We start from the raw sequence: 16,089 nt of genomic DNA, 5'->3' as shown, positions 1-16,089 counted from the left end.
CAAATGAAAGCAGCTCTGCTACTTCACACAGCCACAGGCTTCACATAGGCCTAAAAGTATGATCTTGAAACTTTCGAGACGAGGTGACCAAAGCCAGTGTAATCTTGTTAAAAGCCTCAAGTAATGGCCTAAACTGTATTATGACATGTATGAGAGTCCAGCGCGGTGACTGTGCCATAGGGTGTCCCAGTGTCCACCGGTCAGACGCTCTGATGTGTTCCGTGGTGAGACAGTCTGCAGCTGTGTCTGTGAAGATTGTGCCCATCACTCTGCTTACATTATCTGTCACTTCAGACAGACAGACAGCATCACTTCAGACGAATCTGTAACACGCAATTACTTCGGCCATTTTTATATTTTTAAAGGTTTGTTCCACTCACGTACGGTTGGAGGGGGCAGCAGTGGTTTATTTTTGACCCTTCTCTTGTTATTGGGATCAGCCCTGCTGTGGAGTCTGCCTGCACAGGGCCCACATGAAGCGGTGCGGTCGGGCTAAGCCGGGTCAAGCCAAGCAGGGGCGGGTCACAGTCACTCTGGGCCGACTTCTGCCGGGGCCCTGCACGTGGTGTGGAGGTAGAAAACTCTCCGGCTTCAGAAAGACCTGCCATGTCTTGGATCCAACTGTGCACTTAACACAGCTAGAGTGTGGATTTCACTCATTAGCTGATGTAGATTTCAGATAGATTTCTAAAAGACAAGTAGCCTATCTACCTGGTCAAAGAGCTGTGCTAGATAGAATCAGCTGCTTGAAACAAATGTGTTGTACTTACCTTCTCGAACTGGAGCTCTCCACCTCTGGGCACGGGTGGGTGAACTCCAATGTGCGTGTGTGTGTGTGTGTGTGTGTGTGTGTGTGTGTGTGTGTGTGTGTGTATGTGTGTGTGTGTCTGTGTGTGTGTGTGTGGGATCAGGAGCGAGCGAGGACACGACACAGCGCAGTGGTCAGCTACCTCCACAGTGGAAAAGCCTCCGTGATGGATGGCGAGTCTGACAGTGTGTTTGTCTTCGAGGCCGGGCAGACTCCACAGCCTTGGCTCCTAGCTGTGTGCACGAGAGTTACCCCCTACGAGGCACGCGCAGGACAATGTGGCCGCTGTACAGCTGGCCTGCTACGCCACTACTGAGGTGAGGGAGGGAGGGAGGGAGGGAGAAGGGTGATGCTTTATTCAAGAGGCTCTGTGTTCAGGTTGTGTGTATTGCACTGGACTGATCAATGTGATTCAAGAGTGCGATTCAGGAGTGACACTTTTGACAGAGATTTGATGCAGATTGTAAATAAATAGTGAAAACATGTTCAGTCTTATGGATTTTTTGGTAGAGTTTTGGTTAGAGATCTTTGGCATCACTCAGGCAACCATCTTCTTAGGAAATCAGTGCATTTGACCCAAAGCTGAACAAGGGCTTCTTTCTTGGAAAAAAGGAAAAGGGGAAACGTAATGGCCAATGGGTGTTTCTTCCAACCCAACCTTCTGACTTTTACACATAATATTGTTCACTGCTGCCATCAAGCTGCTTTGGAACTCACAAAGTAGTATTCTGGCATTGCTTTGTACATACGTACCTGTCAGCTTTGAAAATAAGGGAGATTTCTCAGGATCCTATCCCAAAATACAGGAAATTTTCAACATTGTGCATTATTTTGCTGCCCCTTTGCTATAACAGCAAAAATTCAATGACTACAACTAACTGAATGAGGTATAAAGCCATGTCTATGTTACTATGTTACTGATTGCCGTCATGACCTGCTCTCACTACAACCACACTTATCTTAAATGTCACTCTGAAGTCACACATGCAAACAAAACAGCGCTTTTCTGTTTTGACAACATCTGTTTCACTGGAAAGGCAAGGATGTAGCAACAGGACAACAGTACAGTGTGTGTGTGTGGGGGGGGGGGGTCAGGGGACTGAAATACGTGAGAACACCCAGAAAAAATGGGAGGGTTGACAGGTATGTTTGTATTTCAGTAGAGAAACCTCACTTGTGTCTAACATTATTTATTGAGATAGTAAAAAGTGGCTGCAATTGAGTAACTGTGCTTCTAATGTTTATACCACAGTTCAGTTGAATTCCCTAATAAGACACGTTCTGTACAATGTCAATTATCTATTGATATTTTTTTGCAAACCTGAGAAGTATTTTCAGTTTTTGCTGCTGTAGCCTATTTGTGTATTTATTCACCAGATTTCTTGTGAAGTCTAAATGAACTGCGTGGGTTTGTGACAAAGCTAAAAATGAGTGCATACATTGCTGAATGAGCACCTTGAACATGGATTACTTTCTGTTACTGGAACACAGTGGCCTCCGCTTACTTACAACATCTGGCATAAGCTTAACAACACGGGGGCACTACTGCAGCACAAATACAAAGGATATGTTTCTCAATGTGTTCAAGTCCTATTAAAATCCATTCAGGTTAGTTCAAGTTTGCCAGTATGTATAATGACATAATGGCATAATGTTCAATTCCATTCCCATAAAATATCCAGTAGATTCAGTCATTGTAAAGGGAGACATCCATAATAATAAAACAGACAAAAATATTTTTACTTTCATAACATGTGGTCTAAATCTAGTAAAGCATGGACCATTGATATGTGTGATGCAATAAACCTTCAAAAAGAGGTGTGTCTGTGTTTTGTCTTTTCTCTTCACCATGGAGGGCCAAAGCACCCAGAGCAACCTTGTGTTGAAATTTAAGCCAAAATATTGATTAGATTTTCCTCTTTTTACACAGCACAATAGCGGTCTTTTGTAGTAAACATCCCAAAAAATTCTGCTCAGGCAAAAACACCTTTGATGGAAAAGCCCCACTTTTCTCTAGACCATGAGAAATCCACAGACTATTTCCCCTAGATTGGCTCACTGTCCTCGTTGTGGGCCCTTATAGCTGAGACTGAAATTACCATTCAAAAGGAAGTAGAAGAAAATGACAGTTCATAAAAAGTCTGACAACACACACATTTCTGTTCCTTTGTCTCCGCGAAGAGCAAAATATATTTGACAGAGTCTGCAATCCATCTAAAGTGAGTCCTCAGTGACTTGTGAAAGAATTTCAATATTCCACAGCCCTCACTGCCAATGGAAGCGGGTGAGGAGAGACACCATTTTCATTTAGGCCTCGAGAAATACTGTCCTTGGTAGGGTTTTATACAACGGACGCTTAAACCACCAACTACTTTAACAGCACAGAGTTAGACTATTAGGAAACTTCATTCTCCCAGACGACAGTGTCGAAATGAGGCAATACTAATGGATGCCATTATTATACCTCTTAATGGAGTAATAAACTGACCAGCACTCCTCAATTTGTCAGTAGTTATGCCTGATTGACTTATTTTGCTTTTCTTTTAGTTTTGTAGTTCTCTCTCTTCTGTCTGTTACATCTGTGTCAGTGTAAGTTTTGCAGTTTAAGTTGTATGTGTTTTTGGAAGTGAAATAGCTATTTCATCTATGACTGGTCCATCACTCAGTCCATCATTCATTCATTCATCAGCTCTTCAGCAACAGACTCTTACTCATGCTCCAGCACTACCGAGCGGAAACACCGTTATTAAACACTCAATGTATACAGTAGAAGGGTTCAGGAATGTAGTTCATATTAAAAAGGAACAAGAGGTGTTTTTCTTTAAGTCACTTACAGTGTAATTCCAGCCAAGATGGATATAGTATGAGATGTGTATCAGGTACCCACAGATGCATTCTCTTGAGCTACAAATTAATGTATTTTTGTACAGAGTAGTTGGCTGTCTTTTCAGCAGGGGTAAGCAGTCTCAATTTCATTGGTATTGCCTCTGTGGTGCCTGAGCAGTGCTGGTTTTTAAGTTGATGGCCAAAAATGGTCTTGTTTCCAATAGAATAGTTTGTTTAATTCTTTAAGTTAATTCATACAGCAACTTGCACATTAAAACAAAAATGTGTCAAACAATAGGAATTTAATGAAGATTGCAAAATGGTGCACTAGTACTTCGGGGACTATACTCACGGGTCCAGTCCTCTTTCCCAACTGTTCCCGTCCATATAAAAACAGCAGTAAGACAGAAAGCAGAAAGGCAGCAGTAAACCGCCATGGCTTGGCACTGGTCAGATAAGGCCTTGGCTTCCATTGTCCCCCTGCACAAATACCAGCAACAAACCAGGCAAACAAACAACAAACAAACAAAAAGCAGCAACACATCCTGGTGATAGTGCATGGAGCTTCTGCATTTCACTTTGCTTCATGCCTTGTATAACCTTCACTGCCTTCTAGTAAAGCCAACAGGGAACAAGTAATGGCAATGACTCAGGTACTGGCCCGGGCCAGAGTGTGCCAGTACCTCAGCTGCCCTGTACTGACCATCCTGCCCAGTCATACCTGTAGACCAGGCAACACTAGACCTTTTCAACTTGACACGGGTATATTTCAAGTACATAGTTTACTGACAAACCTTTGGATGTTAACCCAAAGGAAGTGACAAACCTCCTAAAGGCTGAGCTCTATGGTTTGAGTTTGTTAGGAAAATAGTGGCATAGGGTACCCTGGAAATCCAGAGTTCTCGCGAGAGCACAATGGAATTGTCTCTGCGAGACACTCTGGCAATGAGCAATGATGCACGTTACTTTTACCCCTTGCATCCCGTGGAACCAATCAAATCGGCATATCTGATATAGGCGGGCCAGAGGCGAGCTAAACTGATGACGACAAGCGCTGCAACGTTGGAGGTCAGTAAACATTGATCGTAGTGCTATCCAAGTCCGGAATCATTCAGAGTAAACATTGGTCTAGTGTTATCCAATTGCGTGCAGTGAGATTTTCAAATGCATGCTTGGTGCCGCCCCTCGAGTTGGGCCATTACATTGTTCGTGTCCAAACCCTTAATCTTTCTAGATTATCAGGGTCTGGATTTTCCAGGCTAGCCATAGGGCTCCTCTATGAGGAAGTTTACCACTTCCGTTGGGGTTAATGTATCCATGGTTTACTAAACCACAATACTAAACCACATACTTGAAATATAGGTCACAGTAACACTTTAACTGACAACTAATTTGCAAAAAACAACCTACAAAGAACAAACCACTCCAAAGACTGATTTGGGCAGTGGTCAGAGCATCTTTTTTTGTCTTCTGACACATGGAAACCCTGCCACAAAACATCAGCATAAAGAATAAAGAACACTGAGGTACACAAAAGCAATATCGAGGACACACATGCCCAACTACAGACACAGAGCAACAGCAACTCTGCCTCGGGAGCTGGCAGGCAAAGTAATACAAAAAGCAAAGCAGTTCTGGCAAACTGGCAGAAATCTGTCAACTTGCAGAGGGGGGGGGGGGGGGGATTAGAATCGGCTGTCAGTGGTAAAAAATCACCATGTACTTTGGGCTTGTGTCAAACACTCGCTTGGTTTCAGCCAGAAAAGCCATCTTCCCTCTGCATCCATCCTAGTCAGAATTAGTCAGCAGTCTGACAAGCCTGAGTGCTATTACATTAGCAAGGCCTGCTCCGTCTGCCATTAGGCTGCATGATGTCAACATGGCCATCTGTTCAGGGGAGGCACGTGTGTACTGAACTGGGTTACCTCATTTCAACAGTGTAACTTGCAAAGTAAGCAAAGCGCTGGCTCAAGGATGCTTTTCCTAGTAACACTATGATGAGGACGACAATGATGACGAAGACAATAATGCAATAATGACTGGGCTGTTTTGCTTTCTCCACAGGGTAGATCAAATTTGACCAGAACATTTCTTAAAAACATGGTGATACATGCAATTGAGTAACTGTGGAGCGATTTGGTTGCAAAGATATGTCGGCAACACCATCATACTTGGCTTACTTTGTGTTCATGTTGGGCTACTACCATTTTGAAAAGACAAAGAGAGCTGATTGATGCTGTGCACTCCGTGACCTCTGTCTCAGTGGTATTGTGTGTGGTTAGCATCTGATCCCCTGGTGTGATTGTCAGGACTGTGTTATATTCGCGACACTTGATCTTCATCTCAGGAGTGGAAAATGGATTGTTTTTGGTTTGCTAAGGAACGGCTGCCTCGGCACAGTCGAGAGAAAAAATAACGCGGCATTCCTCCTTGGAACGCACACATGTCAATAAAACCCTCTGCCATCTTATTTAGCACCGTACAGTAACAATGAGTAATTGTTAAAGTCCGTTTAGCATTGGGCCGGTGAGACCCGTTGGGCCCCATTTATTGTCCAGCTCTGCAAAACAAAGCCTTGCTTGTGGAGCAATCTCAGGCGGTCAGTATAAACACGATCGTGCTTGCGATCTCACCTTCCTGGTGGCCACCCTGCTGTGGTTCAACGTCAGCTTAAAGAGGTGTGCTGGGGGCATTTAGTGTGCTAGTTCAGGAGACCGGCCAGCAAAGTCAGTGTGTTTCAATGGCATTGCTAAACTTGTGGCTGCCGCTCGCTAGTGCTTCTGTGAAATATTTCACAGTAAACCAAACTTTGCATAAAAATTCACTGCCCCATGACCTACATACTATAGCATCTTTTTTTTTGCTCATCGCTGCAATTCTTCAGGCTTCTCTCTGTGTTGTATGCCCTCTAGAGAGATTTTGGAGACGGCCATTTTGAAGCACATGTTTCTGCTTAATTTTCTGTGTTGTCTTTGGCAACCAAAGCATGCAACCAAGCCAGCCAACTCTTCAGTCTGGTTTCAATACCATATATAGAGTTTCACCTGTTATCCTGCTATTTTTTTTTAAATAATAATATAATATAGACCATATAGACAAAGATCAAGCTGTTTGTCAGGTTCTATATAAGTTGCTGTGGGGTTGCAAAAGATTGACACATGCTGCTCTATTGTTTGCAGAAGAAGAATAATAGAGACATTTCACCATGTTAAAGTTAGATTTTGACCCACTCATTTAGAAATCAATCTTTTTTTAGAGAGATGTAAGAGTACCAATACCTGTCTGTTATCCCTGTAACATGAGCTGTTTGTTCAACCATCTACATTACATTACATTTGGCTGACGCATTTTTAGCCAAAGCGACTTACATATGTCAACTATATTACAAGGGATTACATTGTCCCCGGAGCAACTTGGAGTTAAGTGCCTTGCTCAAGGGCACAACGGTGGAAGCCGGGAATTGAACCGACAACTTTCAGGCTACTGCACGCTAGCCCAGTTCCTTAACCGCTACACTACCACCGCCCTCTAAATCTAGATCTAAACTGTCTGCATCTCCCTTTTTAGTTTAAAAATCAGAACTGGGTTGCATGTGGCCTCAAGCTGATCCCCGTCTGTTGGATTTGCTCTTTGCCCTCAATTACTGTACATGCTCTGATTAAGGCTGCTGCACCGGACTCTACTCACTGCTAAATGAATGAGTCCGGGGTCTTAGGTGACCTGGCGCCATTACTTACGGTATTAGATGCTTATCTTGACAGATTACACATTTCTGGAAGAAGAGGATCCCTTAGGAGGGGGGAGAGTCCACCAATACTCTAAATCAAACTCAATCATGCATTTAGATCAGTGTTTCTCAAAGTGTGGTCCGGGGACCACTGGTGGTCCGCAAACTATCCCAAGTGGTCCGCAAGCAAACGTGGTAAAATATAATATAGATGAGTTGTTTGCAATGCAACACTGCCTATGTAAGCTACGCCAGTTAAATCATGAATCTTCTGACACAATAAGTATGGTGCAAAGACAATAACCAAGGTGGTTCAGTGAGTAGGCCTACTGTATTGTGTAATATACAGCTGAAGTAGGTCTATTTTTTTAAGATAGGTCGTCCTAGGTGGTCCTTGGCCTACTGGTTAGCGCTTCGGACTTGTAACCGGAGGGTTGCCAGTTCGAACCCCGACCAGTAGGAACGGCTGAAGTGCCCTTGAGCAAGGCACCTAACCCCTCACTGCTCCCCGAGCGCCGCTGTAGCAGGCAGCTCACTGCATCGGGATTAGTGTGTGCTTCACCTCACTGTGTGTTCACTGTGTGCTGAGTGTGTTTCACTAATTCATTGATTGGGATAAATGCAGAGACCAAGTTTCCCTCTCGGGATCAAAAGAGTATATGTACTCTTTTATATAGATAGATAGATACATGTAGATACTTCATTGATCCCCAAGGGGAAATTCAAATTCAAATATACTATACAGACCCCAACACACATGCTTAGATACACACACACACAAACACACACATTTACAGATAAATCTGTAATGAGAGAGAGATGAATGAAGTGCCTCTTTGAACATCCAGCAGTGCAGGACAGTGTCCCCAGTCAGTCCCTCAAACAGGTGTGTGAAATGTTTGCCATAAAAACAGCATGTATCTCTGTGAGTGCAATGCATGCGTGTGTCTATAGGCTACATGTGCATGTATTAGTGGTTATTATAACCACTTCCTGAAACTTGAGATGAACAGCTAATCATCAACAGTTCACCAGAAATTATTCAATTCCTTGAATGTCCGTTTTTGTCTCCGTCTTGGAGATGTTGTGGCAGGCAGCGCAGCCATTTTTAAAATCCCCATCCCTCACACCTTGGTTTAAGACAGAGCAGAGGAATGTGTGTGTGTGTGTTGGAGGGCCCAGGCCTGTCTTTGACCCTGATCCGGCCCAGGAATGTCTGCTTTGAAGACGAGCAGAGGTTTTAATGGCTTGCCAGAATGAGATCCGACAGCAAACAACAGAAACGAAGATGGACTAAGCCTGTGGCAATACTACTACTCAAATGTCAAATGTATGCATACTGTATCCTTTGTGTGTATGTGTTGTGTCGGTTTTCTTAGTTAAGTTAGTATTAGCTAAATTAACCAAATATTGGTTCTCTAAATCACCACATAACATTTTATTGTGAAGGTGTTTTGTGTCCAATCTGTTTTTGGGTCAGGTCAGGTATTAGGGCTGTCTGTGTTGATCTATTTCTCCAGGTTCATCCATAAAAACAGCATTCCCTGATGAACTGAATTCCAGACAAAAATTCCACGAAACACATTTAACTTCCGGTGAAATAATCACTTCAGCATAATGCTGGTCTCCTAGCCTTTTTCGGCTATTTTCCCTCGTAATCATGTCCACCATGAGAGACATGCAGAGCTTTCGCTTTGCCTTGTTGACACGTGTAATCACTAGCTTTATGGCTGTAGCTTTACCATATCATGCACCCCTTTTTAATGACAAATTAAATTAGTTTATTTTAAAATTGTGCTACATTAATATCATTACTTTCTGATAAAGATTGCAGTGACAGGAGTCTTTGAAATCCACTCAGGGTCTCTTGCCAGATGCCGATCACGTCCAAAATCCCAGGTTGTGAGCTTGCCAAATAAGCATGGCCGCTGTTTAGGTTGGCTGCAGTCTTCTCGACCTCCATTTGTCTTTGCTAAAGCATTGCCCCTTCTGATGAGACAAAATCTGCACTCAATAAATAAATCAGTCGTATTCATGTTGTCTGTTTGTCTTGGACGGCTGGAAATGAGAAAATCATGCTTCAGATAAAATCAACAAGAAAAGCGGAGTGGCTAGTGGGGGTCAGCAGCTGGTTGGCTAAAAATGAAGGAAACCCACAAAACTAACTTACTAACAGCGTAGCATACCAAATGTCAAAAGTCAAAACAAGAAAAGTGCACATTTAGGCCATGGTATATTGAAAGTCAATCAGATGGTGTCTGTACTGTAAATGACTATTCAAGATTGACCAGTTCAAGATTATTTTCACAAGGTGAGTATGAAAATCTTGTATATTTTGTCTTGAATATGAAGTTTGTATATTCCAAGATATACAAGTCAGCAAATGGCATTTCCAGATATATCACTGATTTCTCAATTAGTGTGCTTTCGAAGAAAATGCCTGGGGTTGTTTGCGGGGGCTGCTACCTTGGCGACAGAACAAAGGACCAGCTGTAAACAAGCTTTAAATCAGAGCTCGCTGAAACCCCCCAAAGTAGGCCACCAGAAGATGTCCAATGAGATGAGAAATGAACTGCTGGTCCAGTATTTGGGGCCATTTAGTGAGGAAGAAGACAATGACTGCAAATGATGAATTAGGCCTCCTTCACCACATCAAGCCATGTTTTCTTTACCTTCTTTTTCCCCCCAGTTGCATCATGCTGATAATACCCCCCCCCCCCACCCCCCTTTCTGGCCAGTATACCTTTCACTAGAATGTGAGGCCAAAAAAGAGAGAGAAAAGGAGAAAAAACATTTTGTTTTAGAAAAGTGGCAAATTCCACATGTCCTTTTTTTCTGTAGAAGAAGTCATATTTAAAGTGAACCCTGCTCCTCTCTGTGTTGGTTAAGGTCCCACGAGGAATCTTTTTTTTATATAGCACATAGTTATATAGTTATGGTTATTCTATGGTTATTTTAGTGTTACCACCACTTTTCCATTTGACATTGAGGAGACTTTCCTGTATCACTATGTTGGAATTCCCCTTTTCATAAATTTCCAATGTTATGGATACCCATTTAGCCAAGGGGGCACTCAATGACAGAAAACTGACAAAAATGGTCTTGATCCTACCCACGAAACAATGTTACATAGTGCAATGCCAGACTTAAGCAATGTCAGAAACTCCTTACTCTGTATTCTAAGTCAGTGTAGCATCAAAATGATTTTGAATCCATTATTTTAAGGTAAGAGAACTCCACATTTCCTGGCACCCGAACAAGCTTGAGTCAGCATGACCTGGGTGACATCACTCAATCACGGCAATGCTAACTCTGTCCAGACGTTTTGCGTGTCACCTGAGAGAATTCTCCATTCACATGGTGTATAACTTGTGTTGTGTCTCGTGAGCTTGCTTTGGACTTGGTCTAGATGTGTTGGCTTATCTTGATAGCAATGCATATCAAGTGTCAATGAGCTTCAAGTGTGAAAGTCTATCCAATGCAGTCTGGCAACCTAAGCCCTATTTTTAGATGTTTTTTTAGGTCCAAACTTTCAGTAGAGACAAAATCGATGAAAATCTGTTACAAAATCAGAAATATTGAACTAGCACATGAATTCCACAATAACTATGCATACAATGATAGCTTATGGGCAGTGGTGTAGTCTAGTCAGCTGTAGTGGGTATACTGTGATCAATCCCAAATGTTAATACGTATCCTTGCCTATTTTAAGTGGGTATACTGCATAGTCCTGTGGATCACGTAGACTACACCACTGTTTATGGGGTATATCTGTTGCTCTGATATGCTCTATCTGCAGTGCTATGAATACAGACTGTGCTCCAGTTGGTCACTTTGAAAGCTGAAGGTCTTAAAACAGGATGTTCCTCAAAAGCTGGGAATATTTTCTCTTTACATCAGGAGAATCTGTGCGTAGCAAAGGTGTAATACAAATTTCCCAGCGACCCCCAACACCATAGCCTGGCCTCCGCCTGCCTACGTACTTCTGCTCGATTTCTTTTCCCTACAGTACTTCGTCTGGAATAGCTCTCGTTAACTTTGTTTACTTCGGCAACTTGTCTCCGAACCAACCAGCAAACAGAGGGCGTTGCTGAGAGCGATTACGTTTAAGTAAGCCTATCGTTATCGTTGTGTCCCCCTTGGTTAACATACGTCATTACCAAACGTTAGTGATTGAACTCCAATGATTTCAAACTTCAGACAAGCATCCACCAACCAGGAAATAAACGTTTGCCAATGGATCTAGGCCGAAGTCAGAGAGTCTGGTATCCAGGCTACCAACACCAGTCTCTGTAACAGGATTCATAATTCTGCTGGTTTGTCTTTGGAGATCTGCAGGTCCAGTGAGAAGATGGACTATAGAAAACCTGTAATGTGTTCACAGTCAAGATTCTTATTAAACGGTGCATCAACAGGTCCACTAAACATCAGCCAAAACCAAACTGATCTGAGCGCACTGTCACAACATCGCTACTGCTTGGCAACCCATTTAGGAGCCATGAAAACAGAGGGCTGAAAGAAAAATGTAAACAAAACCAAGAGTGGAAACCAAAATAGGGAAATTCTCACACAAAGGTAAAACACATTCTTGTCAAAAGTATTTTTACCCCCGCGTGCATGTCATCAACATTACGTCTGCTCTTCTAAGAGACGACCTGAACCCTCTATAGATCAAAGCCGACGTACAGAAATAGTAACAGCGTATTTGCCCAGTAAATACATGAGGGTTCACAGCCAGGTGTGAGTAGAGATGCTGACCACCAGGGAGAGGGCGAATACGGAAGGCATGCCTTGGAAAGAAATGATTCCCTCTGCAAAGAGCCAACAATCCCAGGAACAGGAGAAAAGGAAAATATCATTCCTTGTTTCTCTGATCGGAGAGTTGCCCTGACGCCTTTTCTTTGGTATCATTATTTCTTTTGTTTGTGTTGAAACTGCTGATGCATCTAGATAATATGATATTCATTAAGGAAATAAGATGAGCTGGTATGCTTGATTTGGCCCAACAGTGTCAAACAAAATAGAAATTTACCATTACAAATGTTCACTTCAGACATTCCCAACACCCCTTTTAACCTGCTTGCTTTAAGGTATGTAGCACTTGTTTAAACATTTGAGCAAAGGTTGTGTGTGGCTGGACGATGGCAACAGATCTCACCATAAAGCTGTGATGTGCAAACTCGCAGGGGGGGGAGCGATTTTAACACTCGTGTCAACAGCCGCTATAGCACTGCTAGTCAAATCAGCAAATACCATAAAGTGGTCTTTGAAATGGTGACTGCCAGTGACTTGCTGGAAAAGACTTCACCCTCATATTCTCAGAAGTGCAATGGATGGGGCTAGGCCAGAGCTTTTTAAAAGCAGTTCGTCTTCTTCCAAGTGGGAGTCTTCCAGTGCACCCGCCAAATGTCACAATCTAAAAACCATATTCTCTGTCTTCACCATCCTCTCTCTCTCTCTCTCTCTCTCTCTCTCTCTTTCTCTCTCTCCCTCTCTCGCTCACTCTCCCTTTTTCCATTGAGCCAACATACACCCTAGCTGCTGGCCAGACGAACCATTCAAAAATGTTAAATCAATGTGAAATGCCTGACATCACTCATGACTGTCTGTGTCTGATGTTCTGCAGGAAGTTATGCAACTGTGCTTCCTTGACACCAAATGCCACTGTCGTCATGGAGATTATGGTAAGATACCTTACAGTCCACAAGATTCAGAGACTTGAAGGGAAATTCAATTTGTTACTATGGCATTCAGTTGTTGAATTGCTTTATAAGAAAGAACTGGGCAATATTTCCCATTGAATAGACAGTGAGTGTTAAGTATTGTGTTATCCACTTCTTGAATCTATTTTGCACATAAACGCCTCTTGTATTTGGCATTTATGTGCAAAAAACAGTCACAGAATGAGAAATCATTGTCGAGGTAACTTGCGTGTCTGAGAAGCCAACTGTCACCTCAGGACCAATATCACACGGTTGCTGAGATCTTGTTAAATACTTAAATTTGTAAATCAGTAGTTTCCATGGAAACTGTAATCCTCCGCCCACTCTGCATCTCTTCCCGCACTCCTGAGGCACGGAGGTGCACGCGTGAAAAATCAGTGCTGGAAGTTTCCATGCGCCCCACCCACTCGGGGACTGGGAGCGCGGCCACTCCGGTCTCAGCTGCCTGCGTGGGCCGTTATTTACCTAAGTGCAGAGCCAGGGCCCACCGCTTTTTTACCCAGCTGGCTGCTGCTGCTGCTGCTCCCGTCTGAGGGCCCGGAGTTTTCCAGATCCTGCGCTACACCTCCACTCTCCTCTGTGCCACTCCGAGGCCGCACTTGGCCCTGGCCTGTGTTCAGAGGTAAACAGGATGGACGCTTAAAACGCCACCCGCCACAGAACACCAATACCGTCCGTCGGCACTCTGCACGTCTGCTGGACAGTGGAAAATCAGTGTTATTTATTAAAACGGTGGCTTCTGGGAGCAGATGGTTCAGTGTTTGCGTGCAAAAAGAACCTACTTGAGAAGCTTTTTATTGGTCCCATATGAAAAGAATCCATGTGGCTGATTCCCACACATTGACAATGCATCTTTTGTGTCCTACATGGCATTGTCTTGTACTGATAGTAGACCTAGTAACCTAATATGGTTAGGCCTATTTATTCATGGTCGAATAACATATAATTACAACCAGAGGTGGACAGAGTACACAGCTTGAGTAAAAGTACAGATTTTACTCAAGTACAAGTAAAAGTACAACAGTCAGATGTCTACTTAAGTAAAAGTACTGAAGTATTTGTTTTTAAAAGTACTTAAGTATCAAGAGTACAAGAGTAGCCTACATTTTCTAAATATTGCATTACTACTGCCACAGTGCTTACATTTATGTACAGTTATGAAAAATGTTAATGTTAATACCTTGGTGAATGTAAAATGAATTGGAAGTAAAATCAAGTCATTTTCATCTTTTTACCATGTTGCCAGGGATGGGCAGTATTTCTAATACATGTATTTAAAATACGTATTTCAAATACAAAATACTTTTTTGTAATTGAATTACTTGAAGCGAAAACTATCATTAACTTAAACTATCATTAAATTTAAATAGTCTGGCGAGAAGGGGCCACAGGTTGGCATATTCCCAGGATGGACCTGCTGCGTCTTCATCCATTGTTTCGTCTCTTATCTCAATCTGACCATAGAGTTGACTTTGGTGGAAAGCTGAAGGTGATTGCTGATAGGCTGTCCCAATCAGTGGCGCCTGCACAATCCAATCACGTTTGAGAGGGAAACAACAAATTGAGGGTTTCCGAGATTTTTCTTTTTCCTTTTTTTTTAGAAGAAGTAACGGGTACTCACGGTTATGGATAGAAATTTAGTGGAGTAAAGAGTACAATATTTGCCTCTCAAATGTACTTGAGTAAAGTCATGAGTACTCCCCAAAAATGATACTCGAGTAAAGTACAGATCCCTCAAAATTGTACTCAAGTAAATGTACTCCGTTACTGTCCGGCTCTGATTATAACTTCATATAGCCTACAAAAAATAAGGATTGATACATTGTAGATTCATACCCTATATCCTAGTCTAGTCTACTAGACCTATTTCTCAACCCCTTTGTTTTTGTCAGATGTTGTTGTAATACATTTAATCTGTCAGTATGATTGAATTAGTTGTTTTGTGGCAAGGCTTGTTGTTTATCTGACCACCCTAATGCGTTCAAGGTTTGGACTGCGTATGGTGAAAGCAGGACGAAGTGGAAACTTTGCACAGCTAGACTTCAAAATATTTTGATATTCAACAGACCTATTCTAGCACTATATAATATATAATTACTTTTGGTCGATCCATACCAGACGTGATAAAAATGATTTGGATTCTGTAGAGAGTGCAATGGAAAATCAACATGCTTTTGCATTCCGCATGATGAGGAGATCGTCGTCCAATCACTGAGAAACACCTGTTGAATTTTAAACAACTGAATAGCAAGCTGTCAAGTCCAATCAATATGCAACTATGCACAGTTCCAACATGGAGTTTATTTTGTCAGCTGCCTGACCTGATGTTGGCCACTGTGTTTCTTTAACTGTATTTCTATCCACACAAAACACAATTACCATAATTGCACCAACACTACAGTGGAATGTCAGCCTTCTTGCAGAATGGGATCGAAATATTCAAAACAGCTTAATGCTGCCACCTAGAGGATATGTATAGGGAACATTCCAAATTTAGGACATCTATTTGCACTTAGCCCAACTATTGAAAATATATATGTCTCTGACATGCCAAAGTCAATGTTTCTTGCAGCGTTTTGGGGAGCTGTAGCACTGAAATACAGCACTGCAGTTAAAGGATCTTAATGACATATGTGGTTGGTGTAGACAGTGGCTGTTATTGCTATGAGAGTGTTTTCTTTCTAAGCTTGTTTGTCTTGGGTGCTATGGAGTTATGCTCACTGGCTTTTGAGATTGTGTTGGCCTTCCTTTTATTTAAAAAGTAAAATAAAGACTCCTGGACCTTGTGAGGTCTTGCTTGGTGATGTTGGCTGAAATGAGTGACAGTCAACACAATTATTCATGCCATCTTCAGCCACCTGAGAGCAAAGCTCTGCACTAAAAAAAAGTGCTTTTTCATTTAATTTGTACAAATACTGCATTTACACAGAGCTATAATAACAATACCGTTCACTATATTATAAGGGTAGGTTTCTGTATTTAAAGACCTATTTTTATTACGAAGA

This window comes from Alosa sapidissima, chromosome 17, assembly GCF_018492685.1.
Source record: "Alosa sapidissima isolate fAloSap1 chromosome 17, fAloSap1.pri, whole genome shotgun sequence".
Lineage (NCBI taxonomy): Eukaryota > Metazoa > Chordata > Actinopteri > Clupeiformes > Clupeidae > Alosa > Alosa sapidissima.
The sequence above is the reverse complement of the archived record's forward strand: the minus strand, read 5'-3'. Positions refer to the sequence as shown.